We start from the raw sequence: 10,134 nt of genomic DNA on the forward strand, positions 1-10,134 counted from the left end.
AATGTTAATTAAATCAGCTTTTTGCATTCGAGGATTACCTGGTATAAAATCGGGAAAGAGAATTTCTACCGCCACAGTATTGATTGAGTATAAAGGGACATAAGACCAATTGTAGTAGTAGTTACGCTCAGAAATAGCTTAAAAAACAATGCTATAAAAACACGAACTATTATTTCTAAGTTAAGAGATGAGTAAGAAAAATAAAACTCCTACGTATAACTGTAGTATAAGTATGCAACAGCAGTTTACTAAGCAAACCTCCGTGGCTGAGTGGTTAGCACAGCTGTATGAGATCAGGGATCCCGTCTTGCGATCGAATCTCGGCCTGGGCATGGTTGTCCCTTCATCAATTTTATCATATCATTACTCATCCTCGTCTTCGCGATTAGCCAAAAGTGGCAGAAATGCGAAGTAAAATAAACCAAACCAATCAATCGACAGTTTACTAAGAGCTTTTGTAACCATAACCTTTAGCTGCATTCGTAATATGGACTCCCTTTTTTATCAGAGTTAAAAACCTGAACCTGTATCTAGCATTTGCAATAAACATTACCATAAAACTGAATACTTGTTCGTATGTGTGGGTGGCAACATTGGTATTTAGTTGTAACCAGTTTCCCGTTGCCTCCCCTTTGACAAAACCTCACCAGATGGGGAAAGTTAGGACACCCACCTTGGAGTTCCCAATCACAGATCATATTTCCCAATGCACAAAGGGCTCAAGAAGCCGCGCGTCTTTCCCAGTATCATCAAACCTGGTATGACCATCCTCCCCCACCTCTCTCTCTCTCTCTCTCTCTCTCTCTGCGGAATATTCATGGGTCTTTGCATTCCATCAGCTGAATATGTAAATTTTAAATCAACTTTCGATTTTTTAAACATAATTGTTCATTATAAATATTTAAGGAAGGATAAAATCAGGAGATTTCCCCATTTTCCTGAAACTTGTCAGATCAGTAGACCGTGCTGAAAATCAGGAAATCTCCTGCGAAATCAGTAGACCTGGCAACACTGGAGCGAAGTCAGCTTTACCAGATCCTATCGAAAATAGTCACCACTTCTGTCGAGAAGAGTTTACTTTGTGTTTGTATTTTCGTAGTGTCTGTGCCATGTTCGTTTTCTGCTGGAAACTCAAAAAAGATGCGCGTGGCAGCAGACTCGGTCTTTGTCTTATCGTGATTTCATCATGCTATGTATGCAATTACGTCTGTAACACATACTGTGAAGTTGTAGCGATTACTTTCACAAAAATGTTTTAAGATTATGTCCCTTAGCATTTAAATGCTCTCGTAGTTAGGTTAGGTTCTGTTAGCATTAAAATTATATGTCTAAATGCTTTCTAAAGAAAAAGGTTCTAAATTACCTGCACATTCATTCCCACTAATCATAAACTTGCATTTCTCTCGTCTCAACCTGTTCTTAAGATTTGTAACATCCTCTTAGCAGACGAATGGACATTTCCACTCATTTTTTTTACAACAATTTTAAAAACTACACCCTGGAAAAATGACCCCTGCAAGTTCTCGCGTTTCTATGCGTTCAGTGCAAAAAACGAGCCTTCCAAAGTTGCGAGGCTAGCGTTGCGCTGAAAACACGCCGCCGCCATGTTAATACGTCACTACTCAGAGAGAGCTCGTTTGTCGTCTGCTTCGAGCGTCCGGTTTACTGCGGGTATCCCACGGAGAGCGAACATGTGCAGCAGTTTTACAAATCTGTACAGATTTGCCGCACAAAAGGACCTGGGCGTCATATTTGACGAGAAGCTTTCCTTTTCTGAGCACATCTCTACAGTTACAAGGGGTTTAATGCGTATGCTGGGTCTTCTCTATCGTTTCACGGAAATAAACAACTTGACTGCCCTCAGCACCTTTTACAAATCTTTTGTGTCACCTAAAATTGAATACTGTTTTCCGATCTGGTCTATGGAATGCCCCTCAAATTCAGATAGACTAAATTCCGTCCTAAATTTATTCCTGGCCATTGTTCGACACCGAATTCCGTCCACAAAACATTTGCAAAAGTCCATCCTCCTGCAAATGATAAATATCCAAACTCCTCAAGAGAGACATAGACTGGCTGACCATATATTTCTACATATAATAGTGAATGGCAACATCAGAAGTGACCGCCTTCTTCAGGAAATTCACTTTCGTGTGCCTATCCGCTCAACAAGAAGCACTCAACTTTTTGCTTCTCAGAAGCCGAGATTGTGCCTCATCCAGCGCTCTCTATTCCATAGACTGCCCAGTGAATATAATAATCTAGGAAGCCAAATAGACATTTTTGAAAATTTGGACCGTTTTAGAAGAAAGTTAACTAAAAATATGTAAGTCTCTTAACCACAAGTAATTTTTCTATGTTATTATTTTTGTTGTATTATGTCATTATTTTGTTTTGTCCTTATGTTCTATAAAATCGTTCCAATGTAAAATGGCTAACGCTGTTTTGGAATCTTCTATTAAATAAATAAATAATGGAAGAAGGAGCGATAGTGGAAAGAAAAGCTATGCTTTGTAATGATCATTCTTCCATGAAATATCCGTGCTGCTCACGTGCAAGATAAATGAAAGGGTTCTGCTGCGTGCGTGTTCTCAGGTCATGCGAAAAATATTGCTTGTAAAATTGGTTGCTGACCAAACTTTCAAAAATATATATATATATTTTAAACTTATATTTATCGAAATTTACCGTAACCTATGTAGTGCAAAACAAGAATTTTCACATTCTTCACTTTATTTATAAAGCCTATTTTACTTTATTTTCCATAAAGCAATTTCAGTTTGTGTTTCATTTCTGCTGCGCAAGTTATGATCAAATATTTTTGTTCAATTAAGATAAAATACACTGAGAAGATTACATCAGTTGCACAGTACATATATTAATACTTAGTTTATGTATAATTATTACAAGGAAATAATGTGTATGACCAAGGGCGTATTTAAGGGGGGTTCAACGGGTCCAAACCCTTTGGTTCAGTAAAATTACCAGAGTTGCCAGAGTTCTTCGGACTTATTTTATTCTCTTAAATTAGAGACGTAGGACGGGAAGGAAATTACGTAATTCCACACACCAGATAGGACTGCAGACCAAATGTCTGCAAGTTCCTGATAGTTTCGGAATTTTTGCGATAAGAAACTGCATTGAGACTGTCAAATCAGTTATTTCTTCCCCCTCGAGTCATCTTAAAGATATTTGGTTTTTAAAAACGCGGCGACACAAGATGAACAGAAAAGTATCAATACTAGCGTGACTTCGTGACTACATACACACAACTTTGTCGGGTCCAGCACCCCCTGCTCCCCAACAAGTGACTTTGCTGTCGCTTCCGCGGCTCATGCTAAGTTGAAGGGACGAGCAGAAGCCCTGCCTGCACACATTTCTAAGTGATGACGTCAGAGGACCTCGTGTCTGTGGAGAGGACGTTTTCAAATCCGTGACGTAGGAGGTGAATTTCAGCGGTGTTTGAAGGCGTGTTTCTCGAGAACCAAAACAAATATCGCCGAGATATTTTGCACATCTCATGTTTGTGTCATTATCTGTAAAATGAATGGATTTAAAACGTTTTTCATGTTAAAGTGGAAATGTCCATTACGTGGCAGGAGCAAATTTGAAGCTTATTCTTACTGCTGACACGTGCCTGGCAGCAGACTGGGCCTAAATATTTCCTCATTGGTGGCCCGCCACTCGCGGCTAGCCACCCCGGCACCGCCATCCTCATACAATTTTCCTCATCTTCCCTTTGCCTCACGAGATCGAAACACGAAAACGCTATTTTCTGTGGCTCAAACCTGTGGCGAGCAAGGTTCAAGTTCGCTCAGCGATGAACTGAGCAGCGCTCGCGGAGGAACGCCTATTTGGCCGTCAAGTAGCTGAGCGATCACGTTGCTCACTGAGCGCTCAGATACTTGACGCGCCACTGGTGTAGAAGCTAGAAGTTGTCAACTGCTCTTATTGGGTCAAATAATGTGCACGAACATGGTAATGGAACATACTCATGGATCCCACTGTACATATAGCTGATTAGATTTCATGTTAGGTAAGTCCAAACCCTTAAAAAATAAGAACCACGAAGACATGTGGATTGCATTGTAGTGTGGAATTTCCTGCCTAGTTAAAAATAAACAGGCACATGCATCGCTGTGAATTACAACTTTTGCTTTCAAGGAATTCAACACTAATAACTGGTTACAATTTTCGCCGTCGGAGCGCTGCTTTCGTGCGGCTGTCACGCCTTTACTTACGACAGCAGATGTTAACATGCTTAAGGGCAAGATATCGCGTGTCGATCTTCAGCATTTTTCTTCCTGGTAGAATTTTTTTTGCGGCTCGTCTAGAACAAAACAGGTCATGAGCTTTGGCCAAGATCCGTCACGTGATAACACCAGAACGAAATTAAATTACTCTATTCGGTTTTCAGATGTACTCTGGTCTCCGAAGGAAACAAGCTACATTTTAGCGTTCTGTTCAAAGGTTTTTTTCTTTATCATGTACGGTAGGCTGCAAAGATAAGAGAAGAACAAATTGGCCATCACTACGTTACATTAACTTTGTTTCTCGTAACGTGAGGTTTAGCAATCTAAAGGAAAACTCCAATACATGGAGTACGTAAGTAACCTCTGCTAGGCATAAACATTCCATTAACAAAAAGACAAAGCAGATCTTTCTGTTTCTCAATTTGGTTATTTAATATCGCTGTTCTACCTCCTGGGTTAATTGCGACGACGAGAATGAAGAAGAAACTGGTTAAATGAAATGACTTTAACCTGGGGGCCTCTGGCCTGTAGCGTATTTCTCATACTACTTCGCCACTGACATGAACAAATTGTCCAGCAGCTGAGTGTATAGTTAGTTGCAAATAAAATACCGGGAAAGTTACCCATCACCACGTTCACACACTTTATTTTACACAAAACGCGAATGAGTAAGAAGCGTCCAGGAAAAAGCAAAACAATCTGATAGTGGTTTTGACAGTCCTAATTTTCATAGGACAGAAAGGAGAGAACGAGGAATTTGCACCAGAAAAGCGGGAAAACGTACCTTTGGACCCACTTCATTACAGAATCATAGTGACGTTGAGAATTATAGAAACAAGCAAGCCTCTTGTGAGGTTACACACTCGCCTTTCACGCAGGTCCGTAGTCAGGCTGTCAGCCCCCTTGACATTAGGTAAAACTATTTTGTGTAATTTGTTTGCATCGAAAAGTGAAAATGTAGACAGCAGATATTAGTTTGCTCACAACTTTGGTGAAGGATAAATTCACAGAGCATGAACAACAGCTATTACATTCGTTCTTCTTGTTTATAAGAAGTCTAAATAGCGATAATTATATAGAATATTATTTTCTCTAGGCTTTAGAAAGTTCCTTCATAGGGGAGCTTCTGTATCTGTGCCTTCGCTGCCCCTGTTGCGACTTGCGACCCCCCGTTTAGACAGAAACCTGTAACTTTGACACGTCATCATGCAAATCCCCTCAGTATCTGCGTCAAAGGTCAACATAGAACGAAGGGGAGTTTTATTGTTTCGACTCGGGGGTGGAATGTAGGCTAGGCACTATGACTGAATACTGTCATTTTCTCTTGTGTGATATAAATATCTGTATCATCAAAAGTAGTATGGAGTGTGTAGTAAGTAAGGGATGATTTCAGTAGCAGTCAATTGACACTTCAAGGGATATTTTAAAAGATATAGAAAAAAATGTAGTATTTGTATGATGTTTCTAAAATGACCCCCTGTTTCCCCCCTTCACACACACACACACACACACACACATAATTTACTTTCATTTAATACTGTCAAACTTTTGAAAAATAGAGTTGGTTTACAAAGCCCCTCCTGATTACCTGTGAGCTTCCCCTGGAGTTTAATTCTAGCTACGGACCTGCTTTCACGTGCGTCGTGCTCACAAAACCTGGAAGCGGCTGCGACTTGAAATAATATCGAAAATGTCGACATAGAAATTTGGTGGCGTGCGTATCAACTCAACGATCGACATTTGAGGATTGGCACTCGGAAATCAAATTATTCAACGAGCTTAATTGGTTCATGTCACATTATCAAACTCGTTGGTACGAGAGCGTTGCGCCGTTTCACATGTTCCATTTAATTATGCAAGTGCTGCCCGCGTGTGTCCGTACGGAAAATTGATCATGTTCGGTGGAAATTAACGGTGCTGTTGAACTGGTGCCAGAGAGACCGACGCCTCTGAACAGAGCTGCTGGAAAGGAAATCACAGCAGATGAAGTCTCTCCCAAGTTTGAGCATACACGTCCGATAGCATGTTTACGTGCATTCCGTGTTTCAACGCCACAATGTGGGAAAACAGTGAGGATAGAAACATAGAGGGTTCTTTTTTCTTTCTTAAGGGAGACAGGCGCCAAAGGATGTCTCTCCCGCGGCTCGTCGTAATTTTGTGGGATCTACAAGTCCTTTTCCTTCAAACCGCCAGGAGAGACATTATTGGCTATCAGGGCATCTTAGATCCTTGATGACTTGACGTATGGTTCAGTGCTTCGGTTCTTTGTTTGACTATTTTGACGATATAAGCGAATCGCTCTACAATGGCTGCCGGCGCATCTCGCTTTACGAACCAGCGCAGAGCGTCAACGAAGCTCCAAGTGACAGATGACGTTTTGATCAGCTAAACAAAACGGAATTAGAAGCTCTTCCAACGCGTAAACAAGTCTAGTTGCTCCTGCTATTGGCCTTCTGCTTCTAAGACAACAGGCGAAGGACGAGGTCAATTCAACAATCTCAAACATTCTCAGAGAATAATAATGTGTATCAAGAGATCATCCAATTTACATTATAAAACGAATATCACCATGTACGCAGATGCTTCAAAATCACCGTCAGGAAAAACAGGAGCGGCATTTTATTGTGATAATTCTGTAGAATTCACAATTTCCCCCTTGCCTTCAAATCTGTCTTTTCATACTGGAGAACATTTCGCATGCAAGCATTGCTTTTCGAACAAGAGAAGAAGCTGGAATGAGGTTTAATTACAACTGATTCAGCCTGTATGTGAAATTCATTAGTGTACTTACAGAACTTTCCAGCTCGCCTTTACAAGAAGAACCCCTTCCCCCTTTCCCTGCCGAGATATCTAAAAATACTTCATATAATTCGAATGGTAAAATTTTAGCGTGAAAATATGGACGAGAGGTCCCATGAAAAACAGTAGATTAAGTGGTCTCTGATATGTGATGTTTTATGAGGATTCTCTTAACTGGGAGACAGCATCACCCCACTCTTTGCATGCTGCCCCCCTCCCACCCGAGAAAAAACCCTGCGGCCTTGATCAATACTCTCACAAAGAAATTCACCAAGTCATAAATAATGTTATAAACGTGTTATGAAATAGCTTAATTGTTGACTAGAAAAGTAAGGTATACATATTATATGTATGCACGAATCCATCATAAATCTGTTAAACTGGTGCAGACATAAAAAGTCCACAATCAATAAAGAAAATAAAAATGCTTACCTAGGTTTGTGTGAGGATATTTAAACCTATTTACAATCTGGTGATAAATTTCTGTGCTTTTTTGTAAGAACATAAAGTTACATTGAATGTCCACTGTGGCTTAACTTCAAGCTTTTCATTTCTTTAACCAGTAACGAAATTATAACATACGATCAGTTCTTGCAATCATACTTGAACACATTACAACAAGCTAAACAATTGTATTTCACATTTCACAACAAATAATTCCACAGTGCTACGTAAATCAGCTCGTCTAAATTATTTTTAAAAAGAATTATTGATACCCGATAAAAAGCAATGTCAATATAGATACAACAGATTTTTTTCGAATCTAAGAAGTGTAAGATGAGCATATATTGGTTCAATTTAATGTGCCATTTTTATATTGCTAATTCAAGGGAAAATGTTTAACATATCTCGAATTGTCCAAATTATCAACGACAAAATAAGATTTTGTACAAAATATAAGCTATAAGTAATATACTTTTTCAAATATGTTGAACCTCGTTGTTACAAACATCCGCATTAGAAATACACTGCTTGCATTTCTTACACAGTTAAAATTAGTGGCGTGCCCAGGATTTTCGAAAGGAGGGGGTTACGTTCACTATTTTTGATAGTCATCCCTCATTTTGTCATTTTTTCCTACATTTGACGTTCTTTTTTAAGGAATACTGGGCCAAAGGGGAGGTTATAACCCCCCACCAACCCCCCCCCCCTTGGGCACGCCACTGGTTAAAATCTATTTTCATAAAAGGAGATAGAGGAATGAAATGATGTAAGTGAGAGTAAGTATTGTATATACGAATGCATTCGTGTGCTGATTATATACAACTTACGTACATACACATGTGATTTTATTTAAAGTGGGGAAAAATGCTAACAACAAATTGTATTCTAGTAAAGATAATGATACTAGTCTGTTATTGTAATTTATTCCATGTAGGCAATGTAAGTTGCATTTCGCCTACACATATCAATTGTGAGACAAATGTTTGGTTGGATCCGAAGTCCCAAGTCGAACCACTGACTGTGTTTAATGTTTTCAAAGGTAATTAATCACTTGATTACAAAAGCGATAGTTCTGGCCACAGCGCTATCGGGAAGTAGTCCATGCGGTCACCATACTAACATTGAGAAACCCTTTGAATAATTATGTTACGTTAATCAGTTTATGCGCGGTCTCAAATTGTACTACCTAGTCCGCCAGAGTTACTATCCAACCGTATGGCGGCGCTAGTGATTTCCACATGATACTTAAAGATCCTTCCCTACAGATTATTCTTGACACTCTTTGCATTTGTTTAGCAGTAACTACGCAACATTAAGTTATTTCTAACGCTTCCAGTCGCCATCTTTTCTTTAGTTAGAAGCAGTGATTATGTATTACAAAGTTTGAAATTGTAGCGCTGTGACAATGGCAATGGGAAATTATAGGCTTAAGAAGGAATATTTGATGTTGAGAAAGGAGCCTGAACCTGGAATGAACGTCGAGTTCAATCCCCAAAACTTTCTAGAATGCAGATTTGCAGTACGAGGCCCCCAGGATTCCCCTTTCGAAACAGGAGTATATCAAGGACTTTTCAGATTCCCTCCTGAGTACCCGAAGAAGCCGCCATCTCTCCAGATACTTACGCCCAACGGAAGATTCCAGGTGAACAAACCACTATGTTTATCATTCACCGATTTCCACCCAGAGCAGTGGAGGGCGTCATGGAACATCCGGACCATGATTTTGGGATTCCTGAGCGCTATGGTTGAAGGGGGGTTTGGAACGGGCACCCTGAATACAACCACCGACACGAAACGTGCACTGGCCAAGGAGAGTTGGGCATTTAACCTCAGGGATGCCACGTTTGTTGCAACTTTTCCATACCTAGTATCCGAGTGCGAAGAACGGGTGAAATATTTCAAGGAAGCACTGAATAACGACGAGAAGGAACACACGAAGGATGATCAGCACCAAAAAGTGCCACGTATCGGGCAACAGGAGCATCGTCACTTGAACAAAAATGAGAAGACAAGTCATATGAATGTCAGGATAAAGTATGCAACGAAGAGGCAGTGCAAAGAGGAAGATAAGAACAAAAAGCTCCCAAGACTGAAATAACAGTATGTTAGGGGAAAGTATCTGGTTGACGAATCCAGTATATTGCTAAGGCAAAAAATATCAAATTTGTTATGGTGTTGTCTTCCATATGACAATAATGGACTGCCAAAATATATTTTTTGAAGACTTCAATATTTTTTTATATTATTTCAACTTATGATCGTCTACTTGGCATATTGGATTTTTTTTTGGCTCTAGGTTTACAGCCATATTTATGTACTGTTTGTCCACTTCATGCTCACGTAGGCTAATACCTACTACATGCAAACATTGTGTAGATTTTCTAAAAATATATGTGACAATAATTTCTTGATAGTAATTGTGGTAACAGTTTCATACATCGGAGATTTCTTCATTTTTACTTAAGAAACGACTTACGGAAATGAGTTTCTCTAAGGTTTCCAACGTTAGTCGAGGTATTTTCTTTCATCGAGGTATATATTTGACCGGGAAATCATGTCAGTGTTTCCAACCTCTTTTTTTTAAAAAACTATGCTTGCCTAACCTAACAAAACCGAACCTAACCTTATCGGAATGGTT

At 39.6% G+C, this 10,134-nt stretch overlaps 1 pseudogene; it reads left to right on the forward strand.

The window, feature by feature from the left end:
- Nucleotides 1–8,901: 8,901 nt before the first annotated feature.
- On the forward strand, nucleotides 8,902–9,594 carry LOC146004585 (ubiquitin-conjugating enzyme E2 J2-like pseudogene; annotated as a pseudogene).
- Nucleotides 9,595–10,134: the final 540 nt, after the last annotated feature.

This window comes from Lepisma saccharinum, chromosome 22 (assembly GCF_977018435.1).
Source record: "Lepisma saccharinum chromosome 22, izLepSacc3.1, whole genome shotgun sequence".
NCBI lineage: Eukaryota > Metazoa > Arthropoda > Insecta > Zygentoma > Lepismatidae > Lepisma > Lepisma saccharinum.